Source organism: Miscanthus floridulus, chromosome 10 (genome assembly GCF_019320115.1).
Source record: "Miscanthus floridulus cultivar M001 chromosome 10, ASM1932011v1, whole genome shotgun sequence".
In the NCBI taxonomy this organism is placed as follows: Eukaryota; Viridiplantae; Streptophyta; class Magnoliopsida; order Poales; family Poaceae; genus Miscanthus; species Miscanthus floridulus.
This window is the reverse complement of record NC_089589.1, coordinates 46,478,860-46,498,518: the sequence shown is the minus strand read 5'-3', so window position 1 is coordinate 46,498,518 and position 19,659 is coordinate 46,478,860.

The window sequence follows — 19,659 nt, the reverse complement described above, 5'->3', positions numbered from 1 at the left end:
TTGTGAGCGGCGATCAGCATTATACATCCAATGACGGCTCATCTGCATTACATGACATAAATATCATATTAAAACCTAGATCATAATTAATTATTTATACAACATGCGTGCCACCACAAAAGATACAAATTTATGAAAGCATCGCTACAATGTAGACAATCCCAACTACCACTAAAAGAACTAAAGCTAAAATACATTTCAGGAGCACAAGGATTTCGCGACCAATCTCAACTAAAACAGACAGATCCCCCGATTGTGCAACATCTTTGGGCTTCTTCGGCTGGATCACTGCCTCATTAGCCGCCGTATCTGCCTGTTGTGCAAGATATTTTTGCACGAGTTCAACATACTCTTCCTCCCAGTAGAAGCCTGAACATCGTCCACTGCCATCCCACTGAAATTAAAACAAAAAACTAGAACTTTAATCACAACCATCATGAAAATAGGTATAAACTAACCATAATCATTAAATACGATAAAATAACTCACATTGCGATCCGGACACTTGTAGAAGATACGATCCTTGTTGGGACCCTCCTTCTTCACTCGGTACTCCATCACAATCTTCATCTCATCACGACACTTGCCGCATGGAATGAGAGGAAGGCCCGGCCTAAGTCGCTTTGGAAACCCATGAGAGGCCGAGGACCCGGAAGCAGTTGCCATCTACTCTCTATACTCATTTTTTAATACACTATAAATTTCTTCTTTTATAAACAAATAAAATTAACAAACTATAAAATTATCTAGATCTCTAAACAATGATATTTTTAATGGTCATTGTGTTCTCGTCTTTTACTGCGGCAGGTAAGTAATTCATATGATATTTCCGCAAATTAACAGAAGAATGGGAATGTACACACATAACAGACTACTACGACGATATCGGGACGTGTGAATAAATAACCATCCGTACTAGTTGACCTTGCTTACGTGATCATCTCGGCGAGCATTTCTCCACCGGACAGCACCGTACTTGGTCAAGGAAGAGCTCCGATTCTATGAGGAAGGGAACACGGTCTCCCACGACCGTTGTCGCTCTCCCTCGTAGAATCAAAGCTCCTCCTTGATGTCCGTTACCGCTCGACAGAGAACATGCTTGCCGAGCTGAACACGGTCCGCAAGTTCAACTAGTACGGATTTTCTATAATTTTCTAACTATTTTCTAAGTTTTTATTTATATATACTACATTTAGGTACGGTGATTGACAGACTACTACGACGATATCGGGACATGTGAATAAATAACCATCCGTACTAGTTGACCTTGCATACGTGATTAGCTCGACGAGGATTTCTCCACCGGACGGCACCGTACTTGGTCAAGGAAGAGCTCCGATTCTACGAGGAAGGGAACACGGTCTTCCACGACCGTTATCGCTCTCCCTCGTAGAATCAAAGCTCCTCCTTGACGTTCGTTACCGCTCGGCAGAGAACATCCTCGCCGACCTGAACACGGTCCGCAAGTTCAACTAGTAAGGATTTGCTATAATTTTCTAACTATTTTCTAACTTTATATTTATATATACTTTAACCTTCTTTCATGTAAATATGCAAGCTTAAAGTGATTTTGAGCTCAAATTGCTTACAAATGAAAAAAAACCACAATAAAGAACCATAAATATATATAGTGAATAAAATGGTATAAGAAAATGGTAAAAAATGAGAGTATGAGATTGGTAACCTTTACAACTGAAGAATCGACGGAGGAATCGAAGAATGGATGGAGGAACAATGGAGGGAGGGAGGAAGCAAGAACACTACTGCAGTGAGCTTCAAAATGTGCTGAGCTCGGGCTCGGGGAGGAAGGAGGAGACGACCGATTTATAAAGGGAGAACATTTAGTCCCGGTTGATAGATCCAATCGGGACTAAAGGTAACTTTCCAACCCCGGGCGCAGCCACGGCCCGGGAGTAGACCTTTACTCCCGGTTGGAGCCACCAACCGGGAGTAAAAGTATACCTTTAGTCCCGGTTGGTGGATCCAACCGGGACTAAAGGTCCCTGCCACCTCTGTCTGGCGCAGTAGCCGTTGGGCAGGAACCTTTAGTCCCGGTTGGAGCCACCAACCGGGACTAAAGGTATTTCTAGTCCCGGGGGCAAAAAATTCTGGGACTAGAGCCCATTTTGGCCGAGGATCAAAGGTCTGTTCTCTACTAGTGACTTGAGACCACTGTTTGAGTCACTTGGGACTTGAATCAAGGCTTGGTCTAGAAATAAAGTTTGTTGTACTCCACGCAAACTTCAACTTTTATTAAAGGTCAAACTTCACTACTAGTACCGAAATCATTGGTTCATCTTGGTCAAAGCAGCACCTCGTTAAACCCTAGAATTAGGGTTTTCGACCAATTGAGGCATTTTCTAGACATTTGGTCAACACAAACCTTCATGACTTTTGTTCTAGAGTTCAATTAGAGTCATTTGGGCAAGGTATCAAGGTTTGGTAGACATCCCATGTTCCAATTCACTTAATAAAGCAATTCAAAAAAGATTACAACTTCTCATTTCATGTGACTTCTTAATTCCAAACTTCATGAAACTTTTCCAAAGTTCACTATAGATGCATGTTGATGTAATGCACATGAAATAAGCATGTTTTAACATTAATCATGAATAATTTTAACAAGGGTCCACATGTAAGCAATGGTGTGTTGTCTAAATTTAAGTTGGGCTCATTTTCATAGATTTGACCTCAACACCTTCATCACCATTTTAGAGATAAGGAACTAAAGCTCCTGATTGCCTCTTGATCTATCATGTTTGACCTCAAACCCACTGCCTAGCAAGCTGCTAACACCCGGGGTGTTACAGTGCGAAACCGACAGGGAAATGCAAAATAAAGATAGAAAAATTAGGTTCTTAATTTTACTATCGATTTACCGACAGGAAAACACCGACAGAGAAATAGATTTTTTCTATCGGTTCAAGAATTTTTCTATCGGTAAATGAATTTTCCAGTCGGTACGTAGTCGATAGGGAAATTATCCTCCATTAGGTGTACAATGTTATCTCTGTCGTCTTAGATCCATAGGAAAACCTAATGTACCGACAGAAAATATATTTTCCTGTCAGTTTAAACCGTCAAAAGTATAACCTTCGCCTCACAGAAAAATGATTTTTTCGCCAACTTTTATCTGACAGAAAATTTATGCATACCAACAGAAAATTGTACACAGAAAAGGCCTCATTTATTTGCAATTTCAAACAATAATTCATTCATACAATAGTATCTACACAAACATCATATATCTGATTCTATAATGCTTTCAACTAGAACACACACACACACACACACACACACACACACACACACACACACACACACACACACACACACACACACACACACACACACACACACACATATATATATATATAACATTAATTTATCATCCACATGCCATACATATAGATCAGATGCCCACAATACAGTTGGCATCAACAGCCACATAAATTTAGATGTCCATATAGGTCTGTCATCAACACAGCAACATAACTTCACAAAAGCACTAATTAGTTTCAGCTCCACTAGTACCTAGATGATATGCCTTTCCCAAAAACTAGCATCATCTTCTTGGTTGCACCTTTACTATCTAAAGGTTAGAAAACTAATAAGTGTCTACTACCAACTGTTTCCCCTTAGAACCCAAAGTGCATGCATTGTGTTTGTGATGACTTGCACCTTCATGCATGGTATCCACTATGGCAGTTCAGTGTTTCCAATGCAACTCTGATTGCGCCATTGCGATTCTCATCATTGTGACCATCTGCGGCATTGTCTTCATTAGTCGATTCAGAGGCAACATGAGAAGAACCAGTGGCTGGCCTATGTATGACAGAAATTAAAGCAGTTAGTCGGTTGGTTTAAGGCAGTAGATGTAGTAATCATAAGTCATGTAAGAACAAAACAATAATGCCAGCGCCTAGCTATGCAACTGATATGATGAGAATATTCATAAACAAATCAAAACTATGGCTTAATAACAACACTCATCATGTACCAAACCTACATTTATTCTATGCAGGTTCATAATGCAGCCGTTACCCTAAAACATGCAGATGTTACTCCAATTGCAAAGCCTACCTTAGTGCTAAACCTACATTCCCACTAAAGCCGCATTCAATTTGTTTTATTCTTTCATGAAGTGAAACTCAGTTTTAGGTTGTCCTGCAGTTCACTGCTGCTCCTTCATGTACACATGGATTAACATATGTTTGATACATCCACTTTACAAAGAGGCAAATATTTTAGTTTTAATTTTTATAGAGAGAAACATGCCGTATCTGCTGAAGTTCGAGGCTCATATATACTTCATGATCAAAAAGAGAAGGTCCACATGGAAAGAACACTATGGATTATGTAGTGGAACTGACTTCACAGCCACCTGCTATATAGTCATCCTACAAGCAATTCCATGTAATAGATTGATAGTAAAACACATGATCGAGTCTAAAATTAAATTTTGTTCAGATCTGAAATAACCTAGATCTGTGCAATATCTATACTATTTCTACTGGTATAAAACTGAGAAAGAGAATTAGTAACATGCTAGGTTGGATCAAGAATTACATACCATGCGTTCTTGTACTTTGCTGCTGCTGATTGGACCATATGTGGATGTCTATAGAAAATGCATCCACAAAGTACTCCATCGATAGAGGAGTAACCTACAAAGATATGCAAGTAACAAAGTTAGGCATTGTAGGAAACTCTAGCTGCAGCTGACCAGATAATTGGATAAAAAAAAATTAAATAAATAGAAGAACACATAAATTTATTGTAACATTCAGACAAAGACACAAATGGCATATAGCAATTCAGACTGTAACATGTAGCCATGTTCTCAGTAAAGATAATTAAATGAACAGATGAGGAAGCTATAGCAGACACAAGCTGAATCCTAACAGGAAATTTAAAGGCACTTGTTGTTCTAGGCCCTAACATTAGGGCCCCTGGTTGTCACTCGACCCAACACCAAAGCCGAAAGGAACAAAGTGACGAAGTGTAAGCGACTCGACTCGATTTCATTAATTGGAATTAGGGTTCCCCCCCTATACAACACTGCATGGGGCGCTATTTATACACCTCCGTAGCATCTTACACGGACTCAATTGTCCTCACAACTACTCTGCCACAGAAGAATATTCCATTTCGCTAAGGGCATTCTGGTCTTTTCCTCCTCCACCTTCCTCAGGCTCCAACTACCCTTGCCGCAAGCCGGTGGTCCCATCGGCCAGCCGTAGCCGCCCGGCCCACGTGCAGTCTCCTCCTCGGCAACGAAAAGGGCTAAAGACTCCTGCAACATTAGAGAAAGCCGACTCGTTAAAGTGTTCAACCGACTTCGTTGATTTCAGCCAATGGGATGAAAGCCCTCTCTCAACGAGCTTGCTCTTGCACCCTACGCGAACGCCCGCTACCACCGAGCACTCTCTTTCGACCTCAATGGGACGCGAAAGGCGCCGATCGCCTAATGCTTGACCCTTTCGCCAGTAGGGGGTGCGAAAGCCAAGGGGCATAGCCCAACAGTAGCCCCTCACCGCCGCCGTGTGACTTTGGTAACGGTGGCGGTGGCTTGTCTATCTTTTAGGGACCGCTTCGCTGGTCCCTCTATGCCGTCCCATTGAGGTGCGAAAATATGTGTGATTCCTTCTTGGTGAGTATCATCTTTTCGTCACTCTATGCGTTGTTCGCGATGTGCACTCGTTTAAATAAATATTTATTATTTTGTATATTTATATATATATATTGATTGATTGATTTTTTTTTTTATTTTTTTCAGGTGAACAATCGCTTCTCCTGCGGCCGTTGGCTTGTTTTTGAAACTTGCGCCATTTGGGGATTCACGCCCGCGACGGTTGGGGCCGCCTGGGGGCACCTATAAATACCCTGCCCGTCATTTGGAGGAGCCGTGCCATCCTTTGCATCCTGCTCAGAGCTCCGGCCTTCTGATCTTTTCACCATGACGAGTACTAGTGCACCTTCTTCGAGCTACTTGGTCCGCTTCATTCTGCCCCTTTGCTTCAGGTATCATATTTTTTATTTTCTAGTTTGTGTTTTCGTCATTTATGCCTGGCGTGCGCGCGTTTTTCTTTCCTTTTCTCCTTTTCCCTTTGTTAATTTCGCCACCACTTTAGATGGCGCCTTCGGTAGAGAGCTCTTCCTCTGCATCTTCGCCGTCTGAGTCATCGAGCGAAAGCGATAGTTCTTCTTCTAATACTCGAGTCGAGCACATAGGCCAAATTTCTCTTGCCAGTGATGCCGAGATCCGATCTGTGGAAGAAGGTGGTTGTGAAAGGGAGGATAGTACCGGTTCGACTGGTCAAAAGGGTAATGATGGCGAAGAGCATCCTCATCCTTCTGTCTCTGACTAGTCGGAGCATGTGTCGATAGCTGATTCGGAAGGGACCCCCCAATGGTGCTGCCTACCAACTATTCGTCTTATCTTGGCCGATCCAAGGTGACCCACCAGTTGATTCTGGAGTATGTCAACAAGGATTAATTGATGCCCCTGACTGCCAGTTCATTTCACCCTCCTAGCAATGAGGTAGTACCATGGCCAAGACGCTATGAGGTTGTGGTGTTTCGCGACTACTTTGTTGTAGATTTGGATTTTCCTTTGGAGAATTTTGTCAGCGAAGTGCTGCGGTGATTTGAGATCCAGCTACATCAGTTAACTCCCAACACTTTCACTTGGTTGAGTGCTTTCGCTATGGCCATGAAGATGCTAGGCCACGCGCTGAATGCCAAACCTTTATACAATTCTATGAGACGCAGCATCGAAGGGGCAAAGTCTGGGATCCCATTGTTGGGAAAAAGCTGCCAATTGAGTTCGGGGCCTTGAATTTTGTCTCGAAGAAAATGCATGGTACTATTACCATTGTGCCAACTTATCGAAACAAGTGGCCCCAATGGACCAAATATTGGTTTTATCATCGAGTTTGCCCTGACGACGATGTGCAGGAGGCTGAGGCGAATGGGTGGGAGCGGGCATCTCCGCTAGTTTCTACTCTTGCCGAATGGAAAAGCAACCGACTGCCCACCTTTTCAAAAACAACAGAAGAAGAAGCTTGTAGCGGAGATGCTTTCGCACTGACTTCTCAGTTTCAGATAAGCTAGGACTTGATCGGAGAATGGGTGGCTTTGGGGCAAAAACCTCTACAAACCTATACCTGCTTTCGGGATGTGGTACAACGCGGCGATTATTGTGGCCCGACGCTTGATATCGAACGGCCCAAACACTTTCCCAACGATAAGGTTTTCATCGAATTTGTCGAAGGGAAGGCTGTTTGTATTTGCGATCTGTATTTGGACAAGGAGGAAGAGGCCAAGATTACTAGTTTGGGCTCTCGGAGACATATCAACCGAATGCTGGACTTGATGGTAGTTGAATATGAAGACTGCCCTATTTTGGCAGAGCAAAAAGATGAGGTTGCTGAAAGGGCAAAAAGTAAAAAATCCATCCCGATGAAAGAAAAGATACCAGCCAATGCAAAAGGGCAAAGGCGCGTCATTAGGAAACACAAGGCTTCGCAGCCTGGCGATGTGCGACTTCGCCGCGAGATGGCGAGGCCTTTGAAGAAAAGCCGCAAGTTTACCCTTGGTGGCTCGGACCGCAGTAGTGGCGCGGCTGGCACAGAAGGGGTTACATGAGTTTGGGGTGTCGTTTTTAGTTCTAAGTTGATGGCTTTCGCTGTTTGAGTGGGTTTTTTGGCCAGTACTTGCGCGTCTATATTTTTCCTAATCGCATTTATCATTTCATCCCTATTTCTCTTCAGGGTACTTCGAATTCTAGAGGAATGACGCCGAAAAGGCCTACCGCTGTGACATCTTTTGTTTTTTATGATGATGATGTTTCTTTGATGGAGATGCCGGCCTTCCCTAAGGCTATGCCAAGAAGGCCCGCGCCCACGGGACGATGGCTCGAAGAAATGCAAGCAAATGTCTTCTCACTCTGAGAAAGCGAAAGGGACTAGCCAGGAGCGACGCGAGAAGGAGGGCTAAGCTAGCAAAATGATCTGACGGTCAAGGGCCGAGAAAGGTAAGAGCCGCTTTTATCATGAGGCAGCTCGGCTAACTCCTGGCTTGGCGAAGGGTTTGCTTTTGGGTCATGGCCCCTCGATTTTGGGTGCAAAGGAGGGGGACTACGGTGAGCCCCGTTTCTATCCGGGGTTAAGTTCGTCGGGTGAGATGGACCCCACGAGGGAGGAGTCTTATCGAATTGCTCATTCTTTAGGTGCGGCGTCGGAGGCGAACCTGGCAATACTTCCAGGTGAAAACCCCGACACCACGAAATGTGCCAAACAATGTCAGAAAGCTCTAGTCACCCCCGAGATGGAGCAAGACCTCTTACAGGTTGATGATTCTGCGCTGGCGGAGGCTGCCTCTTTTTATCTGGCCAGTGTGAGTGGTTTTCGCCCTATCCGTGCTTTTTGTTTGCTTGGGTTTGCTCTGTGCAGACAAGATCACCTTTTTCCTTCTTTGCTGGTTGCAGGCCATGGTGCAGAGCAGCATCCTACATCGCCAGGGCGGAGCTATTCGCCAGAAGCTCGAGAACGATAAGCTTGAGAGGGACCAACATATAAAGGAGCTTGAGGAAAAGATCTCTACCATGGAAAAAAAACTAGAGGAAGAGCGGGCCCCATGAAAGGAGGCCGACAAGGCCTTCGTGAAAGCTAAAAAGGAACTCGACAGTCTAGTCGATGCGGGGGTGCACTCACCTGCAAGGCCTCACCATAAAAGAATCTTACTACTATTGGCGAACCACGTCAAAAGCCAAGGTCCTGGGCAAGAGATTCTTTGATGAGTTCTGGCATGCCAGAGGGAGCAAAATGGTGATAATGCAAGGCGTCTGCAGCTGAGGTCAAGTATCGTGACTGTCACTTCTTCGCTCTACTGCTTATTTTAGTGAAGCCTTTGCTTTTCATTACTAATTGCCACGTATTGGATGGGTTTCTCATTCCAACAGAGCACTGAAGAGAAGAAGGCTATAAAGGAAATGGTGCTGGCATTTTTGGAGGACAAGCGCTGTCGGGAAGCTGCGAAAGCTATGGCTGATGGCGATGGTGCTTCTCCGAGTCCAGCCCCCGAAAGCTCTGCCGCTAGGGCAGCACGCGCCAATGCTAAAGACAGGGTAGACTCCTAGGTATTTTTTATTTTCAAAACATTTGAAGTTCTGCTGGGAGGCAAAGATACTTTTGCTATATTAAGGTTGGACGTGTTGGATGTACGGTTTGATACATTGTTAGTTAAATTAAGCTTGTGCGCAGGGCGTAGAGCCTGCGCACCCTGCCAAGGTTTGTCCCTTGATGATTAGATGCGGGGATTTCTTCGTTGGTGGCGCTTCGTGGAGGCGCCATCGACAAAAGTTTCCGAACTCGGGATTATCGTCTTTTATATTGATGCGATATGACAGGCTTCGGCGATGTCTTTGTCATGCTCAAGAGGAACCGGTTTTGAGCCCCGACGAGGTTAAAGAAGAGCCGGCGAAGGAGCTTCGGCTGGACGTGGAAAATCGCTGCTACAACTTTTATTATCGCGCAAATGCGTAAGTTAGTTTAGAGGCCGCGAGGGCATGTATTCTGGTGTTGGTTTTGATCATAATAGGAAAGACGCGAGCACTTGTACATGTGTGGAACTACAACTCAATGTGATTTGACCCATTGAGGCTGGTCTAAGAGATTTCGCCTCTCTTTTCTTTTAATGGGGACATCTTTGTTTTTATTATAGTGTTTTGCCCGATGAATTTAGCGCAAGTGGCTGCCAAAAAGGGTGTATTGATAGACATGTGAGGGCCTGCTGCTGTTTGCTTCCTCTTGGCTCGCAACATCTCGTGTCCCTTACCGATCCCTTTCGTGGGCGAAAGGCCGACACTTTGAGGTCTTGAGGAGCGGGCAACTGTGCTTTGCCCTTGCGGTGCACGTCGAACGGGTGAAACTATGCTACAGTGGCTTCATGCATCTTGAACCATTGCAGCTTCGTGCATCTTGCGGTATCCCCCATCCTACCCTTTTCGCTACCGATTGCTCTTAGTTTGCTCGGTGGTGCATGGGCTTGGCGTGTGGCAATAATCAGGTGCTTGACGCTCTCCGAACGCCTATGCTCTCATTCTTACTTGGTCTCTTGCAGTATTGAAACCTCATAAGGCTCTGGTCTATGCCTATACAACCTTTTGCTCCATGGGCAAAAAGGCTGAAAAGTATCTATCGCTCCTGACTCCTGAATCTGCTCATTCGCTATTCTTGATTTGCTTTCTCTTGTTTTTGATCCTCCCCACATCTCTGTTTCCTATGCTCTTATGACTTGGGTGCCCTCAAGACTTTGGTTTCCTTTTATAGGGTTTATGTTGGTGCTGGGACTTTTACTTCTGGTTAGGTGAGGTAGGTGGAGTGGTTGAGGTGGGTGTAGCTTTTAAATGTAGCCTCGTGTCGTGTACTTAGTGATACTTAACAACCGGTACCGTCCCTTTTTGCTGGTAAGGTGGCGCTATGTCTCTTGTCCTCTATTGAGAGGGTCAATTGAAATAGGGAACGCGTGATTGGCTCAGGAGCTATCCTTTAAACGTTGTTTGAGCGAAAATGAACCTATTTTCTGTGGATACGGAGAGCCAGATGTGCAAAAGGCTCAAATGCTAGGCCCTCGGCATGGTTAATCGAAATGACACTGTCCCCCCAACTTTTTAAGGCGAGGGGATGCAAAATGCCAAATGTGCGTTAGGCACGAATGCTAGCCCCTCGGTACAGTTAATCGAAAAGACGCCGCCCCCAACTTTTAAGTCAAGGGGATGCGAAATGCCGAACGTGTGAAAGGCTCAAATGCTAGCCCCTTGGCGCGGTTAATCGAAAAGGCGCCGCCCCCCAACTTTTTAAGGCAAGGGGATGCGAAGTGCCAAATGCGCGAAAGGCTTGAGTGCTAGCCCTTCGGCGTGGTTAATCGAGATGATGCCATTCCCCCCAACTATTTAAGGCGAGGGGACGTGAAATGTCGAACGAGCTAAAGGCTCGAATGCTAGCCCCTCAGCACAGTTAATTGAAATGACGCCGTCCCCCAATTTTTTAAGGAGAGGGGATGCGAAGTGCCGAACGCGCGAAAGGCTCGAATGCTAGCCTCCCAGTGTGGTTAATCGAGATGACACCGCCCCCCCTACTTTTAACGTTAAGGGATGCGAAATACTAAATGCGCGAAAGGCTTGAATGCTAGCCCCTTGGCGTGGTTAATCAACATTTTAAGGCAAGGGGATGCGAAATGCCGAACGCGCGAAAGGCTCAAATGTTAGCCCCTGCTAAAGGAGTTTTTCTTATGAGCTAAATGATTTACACGGGTGCTCGCTTGTTCAAGCTAGGTTGATTGGCAGAAATTGTACAATCGGTAGTTTTCCTTCTACTTTTCGTGCTGCTCTATTTCACCGTTCTGGATTCTGGGTTGGGGCGAATTGGCAAAATTGCTAGGCGAATTAGCTAAATTGCTATGTTTTCACTATTTTTGATTGCTTCCCAGCGTAGAGATACTGCTCTTTCAGGTCGCGGCTACTCGTCTATGTTTGCTTGTCATTGTGAACCATCCTCATCCTACTGTGTCATCTTCTAGTTCCGCGCACAATGAAGACTAGGCACTTGCTCCTTTTGGATAGTATGCTACCTGGCTATTACGTTTTCTCTCGTGCTATCCTCTTTTCGCTACTTCGTCCTTTTATGCTTGCACAGTTTTTTGTTCCAAACGCGATGTGCTGCGGCAGTGCTGGTGGCTAACCCTACTTGTCGCTTGACATTTGGAATTGGTTTCATGGCTGCTACTTGGTGCTGGGGGAATTCTAGTACTCAATTTATTGGGCTTGGTGTTGCTGCCTTTATTACTTTCTGGTGGTTGTGGTAGGTTTTGGTATTTACTATCTGGGTATGATTCTTAGTTTTAAATGGGCTTTGTCATTTTACGCGCATTAGGGCCGTAACCCTTTACTATTTTGATTTGAATGTTCGTAGTTGCTTGGAATCCGGGTTGCATTTCGCTCTTGTTTGGCGTGCTTCGCTATTTGCCTCATTTTATTTTCGCAATAACGAGAAGCGCACTGCCTTGGGAAAGTGCAAGATTATGCGCTTTGGATTTCGCCCCTTTCTATTTTCTGGATGACCGACGCGTGTAATAGCCCATGGGCTTATGGTTTTGCCCTCTCGCTTATTCGGATGGTTGAGATGTGAACTAGCCCGTAGGCTTTGGAGTCGCCCTCTCTTTTTTAGAGGATCAAAATGTGAGCTAGCCCATGGGCTTTAGATTTTGCCCTCTCTTTTTTGGAAGGTCAGAATATGCGCTAGCCCGTAGGCTTTAGACTTCGCCCTCCCTCTTTTCAGAGGGTCAAAGCATGCGCTAGCCCATAGGCTTCGGACTTCGCCCTCTCTCTTTTTTAGAGGGTTGAAGTATATGCTAGCCCATAGGCTTTTATGGTTGTGAAGTACTCCCGCAATTAATTGCGAAATGAAAGACGGAGCAACCTTTTTCTTGGATGGGGTTGTCAATATCCAAGTCCCATTTTGGCTTGTTTCGATGCTTGGTGAGGTTTCTTTTCTTGGGGATAAGTTTACTTGTTGATTAGAAAAGGGGTTACAAAGGATTGCCTCATTAAAAAACCTCACACCCTTCCGCAAGGGCTTCCCCTATGAGGAAAAAGAGTGCCAATATCCGAATAGTAAGCGCATAAAATGAGATTACATTGAAATTGAAAATTTGCGGACGCCGAACAACTATTCTATGGATAAAAGCGACGCATGTTGTCTGTGTTCCATGTATGCTCTGTTTCAACCCCATCGTCATTCATTAGCCGATATGTACCTGGTTTGATCATGCTTGCCACGATGAACGGGTCGTACCATTGTGGTTGAAGCCTTCCTTGCTTGTCCGGATGACGGATGAGGACTAAGTCGCCTGGGTTGATTTCCTTTTGGACTACCTTCTTGTCCCTCCATGCCCTTGTTTTTGAGTGGTATGCGTCGAGGTTGCTGGTAGCGCGGAGCTATGATGTTTCAATCATTTCGATTTCGACGTATCACTGCATTGGTGTTGTGGCTTCTATCTGTGTCCGAAATGACCCTAGCTTTAGCTCTTTTGGGGTAATGGCCTCTTTGCCATATAGTAGTCGGAAGAGGGTGAAACCAATCGCCCTTGATCATGAGATGTTGTGAGCCCAGGCCAACGTGACGAGTTCGTGAGCTCATTTTCCTTTTGTGGCACCGAAGAGTGACTTAGAAATTGCTGTGAAAATCAGGCCGTTGGCCGTTTTGATGGCCCCATTGCTCTGAAGGTGATTGACTGAGGCGAAAGCGAGTTTGATGTTGAGCTCAGAACAAAAGTTTATGAATTCCGTGCAGTTGAACTGCTTCCCATTGTCTACTATTATGTAGGTTGGTACCCCGAGATGACATATGATTCTTTGCTAGACAAAGCTTATCAGTGTTCTTGAGGTGATTCTTGCTAGTGCTTTTGCTTCAATCCACTTGGAGAAATATTCTAAGGCCATAGCGGCGAAACAGAGATTGCCTAGTACTGGTGGCAATGGCCCGACAATGTAAACACCCCATCGCTGTAAAGGCCAGGTTGGAATGATGGATGTGGTTGGATTGGCTGGCGAGGTTTGTTTTCTTGCAAACATCTGACAACTTTCGCATGTTCTCACTAGTTGCTTGGCGTCTTCGGCTACCATGGCCAATAGAAACCTTGTCTCTTTACTGAGAGCAATTTCGTGCGGTCCTCTTTGTGCACCACATGACCTCACATGAATTTCGCCTAGGAGCTGCAAACCCTGTTGCCTGCTTATGCATTTGAGCAAGGGAGTTGCGATCTTGCTTCTGTATAGATCTGAGCCCATGATTGAGTATTGTCTGGCCCTTGCCCTCATCCTTTCTGCTTTGTGCTTGTCGAGTGGCTCATAGCTTTTGGATAGAAATGCAAGTATCGGGGACCTCCAGTCTTCGCCGGTAACTATGTGCACTGTTGTAGGGTGATCTTCTTTGATGGCCTTGAGTGTCAATTGTTGGGTGAATACATCAGGGGGTAATGGTAGGTTTTGGGCCTCTACCTTCGCTAGCTCGTCTGCTTCTGTGTTTTGGCTCTTGGAACGTGCCTTACACTGAATCCGGCAAAATGTTTCTCCCATTCTTCTTACTACCACGAGATATTTAACTAACTCGAGCTCTTTTGCTACAAATGTCTTTTCGAAGTGTCCGACGACCACCTATGAATCGGACTTAATGATACATCTTTGGACGCCCAGTGCTCTGAGCTTTCGCAGGCCTAACACAACTGCTTCATATTCGGCGATATTGTTGGTAGTGAGGAATTGTAGTCGTGCTGCGTATCTCAACTTTGGGCCATTTGGCGGGGTTAGAATAGCTGTGATCCCTATGCCTGATGCTCCCCATGCTCCTTCACAATGCACAGTCCACACTAGCTCTTCGAACTGTAGAGTTGTGTCGAAAGCGGAAGGGGTCCAGTCCACATTGAAATCTGCTAGCACTTGGGATTCGATCGCTGATCGATGTTCAAAATCAACTGCGTATTAGTTCAACTCAGCTGCCCATTCCCTGGCTCGCCCTATCGCTTCGCTGTTTCGGAACAAGGCTTCAAGTGGTTGAGCTGATAATACCCTGATGCGATGAGCTTGGAAGTAATGCTTCAGTTTTCTAGATGCCATGACGACGTTGTATGCTATCTTTTCAAGCTCTGAGTAGTTGAGCTTTGCTCCTGACAACGCTTCCGATACACAATAGAATGGGAACTGCTTCATCTTGTTTTTGCATTCTTTTTCTTCTACCAAAACAACGCTTATTGTTGTTGGCGATGCGGCCAAGTAAAGCAACAATGCTGCCCCTGGTGAAGGCTTTGTCAATGTTGTGAGTTTCATCAAGTAATTCTTGAGATCATCGAAAGCTTACTGTTGCTCGGTGACCCATTCGAATAGATCTGAGTTTCTCAATACCCTGAAGAACGGCAACCCCCTTTCGGCTGATCTTGCGATGAACCTGTTCAATGCTACTAGTCTACCAACCAACTTCTGTACCTGCTTCTTGTTCGTTGGTGGTTGCATATTGATTATTGCCGAAATCTTGTCTGGGTTTGCCTCAATCCCTTTGGCCGAAACCAAACATCCTAGCAACTTTCCTTTTCGAATGCTGAAAATGCACTTGTCTGGGTTTAGCTTTAGACCACTCTTACGCAGATTGTGAAGGTTTCTTGGAGATCTTTGATATGCGTTTCTTTCTTATCTCTTTTGACTACAATGTCGTCGACATATGCGCCCACGTTTTTGCCCTTCTGCTGATTAAAAACCCCGTTTGTCATTCGAGAGAAAGTGGGTCCTGCATTTCGCAACCGTTCTGGCATGCAGCGTTAACAGTAAGTACCTTCGAGGGTGATGAAGCTTGTTTTCTCTCCGTCCTCTGAGTTCAACCAGATTTGGTGATACCCTGAGAAGCAATCTAGCAAACTCATGACTTCGCAGCTAGCAGCAATGTCTACTAACTTATCAATTCTTGGTAAAGGATATGTATCCTTCGGGCAATGTTTGTTAAGGTCGGTGAAGTTGACACACATTTGCCATTTTCCTTTTTTCTTCCTAACCATCACAACATTGGCTAACCATTTCGGGTACTGTACCGGTCTGATGACCCTAGCATCTAACAGCCTTTGAACTTCTGCTTTCGCTGCTTCTGCCCTTTCGTTTGATTTTTTTTCTAAGTTTCTGCTTTCATGGTTTCGCGTTTTTTGCCACATTTAAGTTGTGTTGTGCCAAGTCCTTGCTAACTCCTTGGAGGTCGCTTGCCGACCAAGCGAAAACATCACTATTCTCATGTAAAAACTCTATGAGTTCTTGCTTGTCTTGTGCTACTAGGTCTGTGCCGATATGAACGCACTTATCGGGCGTGGACTTGGACAGTGGTGTCTTTTCGGTGTCCTCTGCTGCTTCTACTCTTGGTGAATGGTCTTTTCATGGTTTTGCTCTTCCTCTTGCTTTTTCTTACTGACTTCATTGATGAGGCTGTATCCTCGTATGGGCTTGCCTTCTATTCGCCTTGAAGCAAGCTGATCCCTGTGCACCATGATTACCCCAAAAGGAGATGGCATTTTCATGCATAGACAACTTTGCTTGATTATGAATTTGTTGGTGAAACCTCTTTGGAAGATAGCAGTGTAAGGGCAATCCATGTTAACTACATTGAAGGTGACGGTCTCGGTGCGGACCCTTTTGCCTTCCTCGAATGAAACCGGGATGGCCTTCTTGCCAGAGCATCTATCTTCTTTTTGCCCAATCCGAAGAACGAGTTGCCTGCTGGTTCCAGCGTTCGCCTGTCTAGACCCATTGATTCAAAAGCTTTGATGAACAGAATGTCTGACGAACTGCCGCTATCTATCAGGATATTGTGCAAAGTGCATCCAGCTACGTTCGCCGTAGCGACGAAGGCGTCGGAATGGGGGTACTCCCGCAGCTGGAAATCAGTTTCGTCAAAAGTGATTTGGACCAATGACCAAGCTAGCCAATTCAGAGGCAGTCTTGGTGACATGGTGTGCACCCTTCTCTCGTAATCTTTGCTAGCTCTTTTGCTTTCGTGCAACAGGTTGGATCTGCCTGTTATGGCAAAAATGTGGCCTCATGACCGGAGTTTGTTGTTTATGACTTGGTTTTCGTGTGATTTCCTGCTTTGCTTGCTGTTGTTGACTTGATTGCTACCGCTCTGGCTGTACCGGCGAGGACACTACTACTAACTAGAGCTGATGTTGGGGCAATTGCTGATAAGGCTGGTACGCCTGGTGTTGCCACACAAAAGGCGACTGAGCTTGGCTTTGTGAAAATGTTTGCTATTGCGCCAGGCCGTACCCTAGCGGATAGTGAGACTCACTGCCATAATATTGGCTATGCATGCTATCGATGCGCGGGGCGGTGTGATAGATGTGCTTTGGTGCTTCGCTTCTCCTGGAAGCTTCGTCCTTCTCCTTAAGCATTTTTGCCATCCTATTATACTTGCAATCTCTAGTTATATGTCCGGCATTTTTGCCACATACTGCGCAATATGGTGATCTTTGACCTCTGCCTCTTCCTCTGTTATCACGTCCTCCTCTCGCCCCGGGTCCGCCCCAGCCTCCGAGTGATCTTGGATCGAAAGGACAGTTTGTGTTGAACTATGGCTGGCTGGGCTGAGGCTGTTGTGGCACTGACTGACCTGATTCTTCCTGCAAATTATTGATCACGCGATAAGGCCTCACATTTCGCTGAGTAGGTGTCTGGGGTGGTCTTGGTGCTTTTGGGGTTTGTCCTAGCTGACTGCGGGCAGCTTTTTGCCGTTTGACATCATCGTCTAATCTGGCATACTGGCCCATTATCTCGAATAGCTCCTTGACTGTTGCTTTCGGCACATTTGGTACTTGGCTTTGACTTGGATGAACCTTTCCAAGTATTCGAATAATGACTTGTCATTTCGCTGGATGCAGTTCAAGAGATTTCTCGTGGTTTTGCACCGAGCTGGTAACCTTGGAAAGTTGCCAACAACTCTGCTTTTAATTGCTGCCTTGAATTAATTGATAGCGGCTTAAGCGATGTGTACAAATCATGAGCAATATGTTCAACTGCCATTATGAGTGATTTTGCCATGATCTGTGCATCCCCGCCCACCGAAGGTACTGAAGTTTCATAGCTTGCAATGAATTTTCTTGGATTAGCCTTCCCGTCGAAAGCTGGGATACGTGGTTTGTACCCGATCGGCCATGGGTGCAGTTGTAGCTCTGTCGTCAGCGGAGAGTTGGAGTCATATAATTCTGAGCCTCCTTCTTGCTCGGGTGCTTCGGGTGTTACAATGTTTCTGCGTGGCTGGACGATGCCTGCCACGCCTACCCTATGCAATCTTTGAATTTCCCTGACCAATCTTTCCCTTTCGCATTCGGCTTGTTTGACCGCTCGCTGAGTCTACTCAGCCTTATTCCTTGCTGCGGCTTGCTGCACCAGCTGATCCCTTTCGCGCTGTAACCTGATGATGTCCTGCTGATACTGATCTAGCTTCCTCAGGTCTCTTGCTTGCTCGGTGATTTCACCGTCTTCATCTTCCTCCGGTACTTCAATTCCACCTTGATCAAGTTGGATTTCCTGACCCTCACCTTTGGGTGTCTCCTCTTGGCCGAGGGGAGGCACCGTGTCATCTCCCACCGCTTGGGGTGCTGGTGGTTCTACCGTTGCCACCGCTGCCGCGCCATCTCGTGCAGCTATCTCTGCAGCTGCAACGGCTGCCGCCTTGGGTGGCTCTGCCCTATCCCCCAATGGCTTCGGCGCTTTGTTTTTCGATGGCATGATAAGCTAGAGCAACAACCATGGTGGGCGCCAATGTTGTTCTAGGCTGTAACCTTAGAGCCCCTTGTTGCCACTCGACCCAACACCAAAGCCGAAAGGAACAAAGTGACGAAGTGTAAGCGACTCGACTCGATTTCATTAATTGGAATTAGGGTTCCCCCCGTATACAACACTGAGCGGGGCGCTATTTATACAACTCCGTAGTATCTTACACGGACTCAATTGTCCTCACAACAACCCTGCCACAGAAGAATATTCCATTTTGCTGAGGGCATTCCGGTCTTTTCCTCCTCCACCTCCCTCGGGCTCCAACTACCCTTGCCGCAAGCCGGTGGTCCCGTTGGCTAGTCGTAGCTGCCCGGCCCAAGCGCAGTCTCGTCCTCGGCGATGAAAAGGGCGAAAGACTTCATTGATTTCGGCCGATGGCCAGGCTTTCGCCCGAACGGACGAAAGCCTTCTCTCAGCGAGCTTGCTCCTACACCCTACGCGAACGCCCACTACCACCGAGCGCTCTCTTTCGCCCTCAATGGGACGCGAAAGGTGCCGATCGCCAAATGCTTGACCCTTTCACCAGTAGGGGGTGCGAAAGCCAAGGGGCGTAGCCCAACAGCACTCACTATCTGATAGTAAATACCAACTACCATATTTGTGTTGTTCCATCCGTGTAGCCATAAGTTTAGTGAAGCCATTATGTTTTTTCCTCACTATGCATAAAATCAATAGTTGTACTACTAGATCTACCAAAAACAGACACCAGTTATATAACAGCACAATACATCAGTGTATATAGAGAGGATTTTGGCTCCATGGTTGCTGAAAATTAACACCAAAATGTCTCAAGTTTAGTGCTGATCACAAATTACAATTCCTAGTACCAAAATAATAATGTCCCTCTAATTACCAAGTACCACAAAAGGATAGAAAGAGTATAAGTTTCTAGCGACAGAAGCAGTACAGGTTTATTGCTTAAGAAACATTTTCTAAAGGGTCATAGACATGGTGGCATGGTGGAAATTTAAAGAGTACAAATTATACTAACAGAACAGCAAACTAGACATTGCAGGCTGATATTAAGAAAGCATCAGAAATAAGTCGTCCAAGCAAGAACCCTACAGGCAGATGGAGTCCCTGGCACCAAATCATCACTAGATCTGCTCCTTCTCCGCTTCTCCACTGGATCTGCAGCATGGAAATTGAAATCAAAGCCAAATGGATTGGATTAGGGTTAGGGAGGGAGGGGAACCTACTGGAGAGGGGTTGCAGCTTCGGGCATGCGCAGCCGCCAGGGGGCTAGGGCCGCGCCGCCACCGCCCGTGGTGCTCGCCAGTGCCTTGGAGGCG